This window comes from Malaclemys terrapin, chromosome 7 (genome assembly GCF_027887155.1).
Source record: "Malaclemys terrapin pileata isolate rMalTer1 chromosome 7, rMalTer1.hap1, whole genome shotgun sequence".
Taxonomy (NCBI): domain Eukaryota; kingdom Metazoa; phylum Chordata; order Testudines; family Emydidae; genus Malaclemys; species Malaclemys terrapin.
Genome location: NC_071511.1, coordinates 111,338,980 through 111,345,363, shown reverse-complemented (window position 1 = coordinate 111,345,363; position 6,384 = coordinate 111,338,980).

Sequence of the window (6,384 nt, the reverse complement as noted above, 5' to 3'; positions counted from 1 at the left end):
GGCAGCTTGTTCCCCTTCTCTTCTGAATGTGTTCTGCTCTCCTTTTTCCTTCCATGTGCTTCTCTTTGATCTGGTCCCCTCCTCCCTTGCACACAGGGCCAGCTCCAGGCATCAGCGAAGGAAGCAGGTGCCTGGGGTGGCCAAAAGAAAGGGGCGGCAGTCGGTCCGTTGTTGGGGCGGCACGTCCAGGTCTTCAGCGGCAATTCGGCAGCAGGTCCCTCACTCCCTCTCTTCCTCTTTGGCGGCACTTCAGTGGCAGCTCAACCTTTTTTTTTTTTTCTCTCCCTTCGCCGCTTGGGGCGGCAAAAAAGCTGGAGCTGGCCCTGCTTGCACATATTGCCTAGTTCCTTTCTTTCCTGGTTATTTCTTTCCCACAGGCAGTTGCTGATGGTGGCTGGCAGCTCCACAAGGGGTCTGTCCTGGAAAGGACTCTTTTTTCCTTTGTCTTCTCTTATATAGCAGCAAACTCTAGGACTTCCCCTGGCTCCTCCTCCTCCTCATTTCCAGCTGCTGAAAGCAATAGAGATTAGTAATGTAATAAAACTAGATACCTGGATACATGGAGAAGCAGAAGGAAAGAAGGGGAAGCCAACACCATGTGATCTGACCCGCCTACAATAAGCCACCAAAAGGCTTGGCCAACTGACTTTACTTCTTCTTGAATCATCTTCCTGTGGCAGTATTGCCAAACCCAAGCATGGGGCCACATTTTACTTTCGGTTACACTAGCATAACAGCCTGGTTCTGCAAATATTTTAAAAGAAGGTTATTTACTTTACAGTAAATGGAGTTTTTCAATATGCCTTAGCCCTCACAAATTCCACTGTATATGTGTGCACCTTACAAGAACAAGCTGGGAATCTTTTAGCCAGTAGCATCCATTGGGGCTATGCATGTGCCGTGCACCCCTTACAGAGAAGGCATCTAGAAGAACTTGTTACTGTAAGGTACGTAACCTATTTTTCTTCTTCAAGCTTTTGTCCACATGGACCCACTCTAGGTAAGTGGCTAGCAACTACCTTCCAAGGAGGTAGCTCATTGAATCCCTCTTAAAATAATGACTATACAACAACTCTGCAAAAGTGAGCATCTGATCTACAAGCTGTGACAATGGAGTAGTGAGAGGAAAACAGGTACCTAACTCCACGTAGCTGCTCTACAGATTTCAGGAATAGTAACCTCTCTTAAACAAGCCACAGCTGTTGACTGGTACCTAGTAGAATGAGCCCTAACTTGGAATAGGAAGTTTGTGCAGAAAGTAGGCAATCTTTAATGCAGTCTGTAATCCATTTAGAAAGTATTTTGAGAGGAAACAGCTTGCCCTTTAGACTTATTAGTAAGAGTCACAAAAAGTCTAGGTGATTTATGAAAATACATCATTCTAGAAAGATAAAAGGACATAGCCCTGTATACATCTGGTCTGTGGAGTTTAATCTCCCCAGGAGAATCATGAGATGCAAGGGAAATCACTAGTAGGTGTATAAACTGGTTCATATGAAAGTCCAAGACTATTTTTGCCAAAACGCATTGGTTATGGTTTGCGTGTGACTCTGCCTTTATGAAAGACAATATATGGTGGCCCTGCCATTAAGGCTTGAAATTCTCCCATCCTGTGGGCCAATAGCTACTAGAAACGCTGTCTTAACAGAAGGATGAAATAAAGAACATGTTGCCATTGTCTCAAATAGAGGGTCCATCAACGATGTGAGTATTACATTCAAGTCCCAATGGGGCAACGATTCCTTAATTAGTGGAAACACATGAATCAGACCTTTTATAAATCTAGATACTGCAAGGTGAGAAAAAATTGAGTGACTATCTGCAAGTGAACGATATGCTGATATAGCAGCTAAGTGGCCCCGGCTGAAAGTCTAAAGACAATATAGAAGAGTCCAAGGGTTCTTGGGTGATTCTGAATAGACCATGAAGAGAAATGTTTCCATTTCAATTAATACATCTTTCTAGTAGAGGGGTCTTTCTCATGGGCAGTGCGTAATGGAGGCTGGGGTGGCTAAGCCTCCCCAAACCTTGCACCACCGGAGGAGGGGGGCAGTGGCAGATTTGGGGCCCCTGGAAAAATATCTCCCCCACAGCCCTGAGGCTGGAGGAACTCTTGGGGCCATGACAGGGGCACCGAGCTTTTCCAGTCTTGGGGCCACAGCGGGGGAGAGGCGCAGAAGCGAGTGGAGGCGGAGCCTCGGGAGAAAGAGGCAGAGTGGGGGCAAGGCTGTGGCGGAAGGGGCAGAATGGGGGTGGAGCCACGAGGGAAGGGGCAGAATGGGATGGAGCCATGGGTGGGGCCATGGGCAGAAGGGGCAGAATGGGGGAGGGGTTCTAAGCTTGGAGCTCCAGCCAGGGCCAAAGCTGAGAGCTCAATCCCGGCCGAGGCTGAGCTCTTAGCCCTCACCATGGCCCCAACCAAGCTCTCTCTCCCTCCCCCCCCCACCCCGACTGAGCCACTGGGGGGTTTAAAACAACAAGTGGGGGCATGGCCTCAACCTGAAGAGGCAGGGCCTTGGCCAGAAGAGGCGAGGCAGAGGGCTAGCCTCCCCAAGGGGAAGCTTCATCCGCCGCCCAGGGTCTTTCTGCTTTGTATCAAAATATCTTTGTACAGCTGCTGAGCAGGATCTTTCCACAGAATTCAGCCAGCCAGATTCCATGCTATTAAGTGTTGAGATTCTGGTTCAGTTGAAGCACCAGGCCTTGTTTCTGGGAAATTATGTCCAGTAGATTTATAAAGTGGAACTGATTGACTGCTGCCTCAGATTTGAGTACCAGAACTAGTGCCCAGACTGAGCTTTGTCTTAGCAAATCTTCCTAAAAATTCTGGGGACTAAAGGAACAGGAGGAAAGGCATAAAGCAGATCATTGTCCCTTTGAAACAGAAATGCATCTGGGATAGAACATGGGCTTACTTCCTCCCAGGATAAGAACACTGTATATTTCATATCCACGTTGGTAGTGAACAGTTGTCTCAAATGAAGACCCCAGTTTTGAATACCTGATCCAGTTCATGATTGTCAGAGCTTTTTCTGCTGAGGTGATCTACTAAATTGTTTTGGGTACCTGGCAGATGGAGACCTACTAGGTTGAACAGATGTCGGGTACACCAGTCCCAGGGGTATATTTCTTTGTGACATAACAGGGATGATTTTGCTTGCCCCTCTCTGTTTATATAGAGCATAACAGTCATATTGTCCATCAGAATATGAATGGTGATCCCCTCAAAGAGGGGAAGGAATGCCCGGCAGGTTAAATGAATGACCCTGAGCTCTAGTATATCTGTGTGCAATTGAGACTGTGCTCAGGACCACGTGCCTTGAATTCAGAGAGAGTCCAAATGAGCATCCCAACCTATCTTGGGCACATCTGTCACCAGAGTCCTTGAGGGGCAGTGGATGAAACAGAACATGTTGGTAGTCATTTAAAAGATCTGTCCACCAAATGAGAGGTGATAGGATGTGGTGAGAAACTTCCATAGGTAGGTTCCATGTTGCATTTGTTTGGCTGATGACTGTCATTAAACAGTCCAGAAGATTCGGTGTGGCAGGTTTTTTTTATTGCAGTGTAGACAATACCCTAAGGTTTCCTGAGCCCAGCCTACAGCTCTTCCACTTTCTCTCTCTCCTTTTGCACTTCCTTCCGGTACCTTTGTACCCTCTGAGTTCATGAGGTAATTAGCTTTTAATTCTCTCCAGTTTATCCTCAATCTATCAATTTGGCACAGTTCCCATATTCAAGTGTGAGTGCAGGATCACCTGTTGTTGCCCAACACCCTGTCACAATATTGATATGAGAAAGATGGAGGCCTCCGCCTAGAAAATGAATAAGGTCTTGCTTGCTTCCTCTTATGGACCAAGAGACCAGAGCATCGCCCTGGAATCCTTCAGATCATAGAGTGCCTCATCCATTTGAGAATTAAACAGATCATAACCATAAAAGGTAGGTGTCCAAATAGTGGCCCAAACTTCTTTAAGAATTCCTGATGACTGCAACAAAGATGTTCTTCTCAGAGAGACTGCAGTGGCCATTGATCTGGCTGCAGTGTCAGAGGCATCCAATGAGATCTTCAATGCATTTTTTGTTACAAGTTGGTCTTCTGAAGCCTCTTCTCTCAGTTCATCTCTGATCTCCTAAGGAAGTTCCTTAGATAGTTGCAAAACTTCGTCCGCATTCGGTGCCAAGCCGAAGCCCATCAGTAGAGCTCTGTCCCTTCCTGCCTTGGGTAGCAAGAACAACTGACTCACCTGAGGAGGGATGAGCAGGCTCTGAGTGTTTGCCAGCAGCAGGTGCTCTCTTAAAAGCAGATCTCATGTCCTGTAGTGACATCTCTTGAAGTCAGGGCACTTGAAGAAACTGGCTTCACAGGAAGAAATGGTTGCTCTTGAGGAGGGTACTGTGGAGTCAGACCTATTTCACATAGACTTCTATATAAAAAATAACTGTAGAAAGGCATCATAAGTACTCTATGTGCACTCAGAAAAAGAGCAAAAACTGGCTCACTTATTAAGTATGTGTGATTCTCCCAAACAACAATAAGCACTTTCTTAAAGTAATGACAGGTTTCAGAGTAGCAGCCGTGTTAGTCTGTATCTGCAAAAAGAACAGGAGTACTTGTGGCACCTTAGAGACTAACAAATTTATTAGAGCATAAGCTTTCGTGGACTACAGCCCACTTCTTCGGATGCATATGCGTCCCCACTGAGCCCTAACCACCTTCGTCTGGACTCCCCCGCAGAGTCCCATTCCCCCTGTACCCAGAACCCCACCCCAAGCCCTTGTGCATCCAAATTTCCCCCTGCACCCAGACCCCACACCGAGCTGCCTGCACCCAGATTGTTGCCACACATATGCATCCGAAGAAGTGGGCTGTAGTCCACGAAAGCTTATGCTCTAATAAATTTGTTAGTTTCTAAGGTGCCACAAGTACTCCTGTTCTTTTCACTTTCTTAAAGTGTGCATCATTAGCAGGCACACCAATCTCAGAGACAGGACAGATTTTGAAGTCCGGAGACCTGCTCTCCACCATCAGACCTATTTCTTGGTTCCAAGGCAAGACTAAAAAGGTTTTTTTGTTTTTAGCCAATGGGCTTAAATAAAACGTATCAAACTCTACACTAAACTATCTATCTAAGCTATCCACTATAGTCCTAAACTACTTAAGAGCTACAAGGAAGCAGGAGGACACTGTGGGATCCGACTTGCTACTGTGGTTGGTGAGAAGGAATTGAGTGGGGGTTAGAGCTGCTCCACAATTTATACCTTTCCTACAGCGGGCGCAAGAGTGTGCAGGGTGTATGTATGTTGCATTTGTTGCACAGCCCCAATAGACACAGCTGGCTAAAACATTCCAGGCTTGCAGCACACATGAGGTGCATACACCTACAGCGGAATCTGTGTGGACAAAGGCATCTCAAAGAGTAAACTTAAGCATACACGTAAGCATTTCCAGGATCAGGGCCTGAGTAGCTCCTCTGAAGTGAATAAGTTACACCTTGTAAATGAGAGAAGAATCAGGCCAAGTACTTTTATCCCTTGTGCACTGGCCACAATGAAGTTACTCCTAGGATGAAGTTGGTCCAGAGGGAGTGCAGGGGTGTGATTCAGAGGAGAATATGGCTGTTTAAGTGTTTTAGATGTGTAAAACTTTATCTATCAGAAACTGCTGGTTTATTGCTGTATGCAAAGGCATCCAGCACCCAGATTATTAATCATTTATATTATGGTAATGCCCAAAGACCAGTGTCGGTGCTAGGCATAAGCAGACCAAGCAATTGTTAGGGCCCCGGGCAGCTCAAATAGGGGTCCCTCTATTTGCTTTTTATTAAGCAAATATTATAAAGAGTTGATCACAGCAGTCATGGATTCTGAGATTTTTACATAACCTCCATGACTTCAGCCCCAAACGCTGGCTGTCAGTGTTGGGGGGGGGTAGAGAAATATTCCTGTTTATGGCCCCCAATAGGCTAGCGCCATGTCTGCCAAAGCCCCTGTCCCTGATCAGGATTGTGCTGGGCTCTGTGCAATCACAGAATGTAAGAGAAAAGGATGGGATGTGAACACATGAATAAGAAGTTCCAAGTGTGGGAAAAGGCTTTCAGCCCCTTTCCCTCTGGCTCTGGCCCAGCGGCCCCAGAGAGCGCAGGAGGCAGGTCTGGGGGTGGACAGCGCTCAGGGCTTTCGCTAAGCACAACGCGCGTTAACAATCATGACGGTGCCCGAGGGTGACTCAAACAGGCTCTCTCCGCCCAGCCGCCGCAACCAAGTTCTGCTCGACGCAACCAGAAGTTTCCAGCCGAGCCGGCCAGTTGCTCTGTCTCTCCACCTCCTTCTCCTCCCCCCTTCGGCTCCTCCTCCGCCTTGCCCCTTTGCAGCTATTTCCAG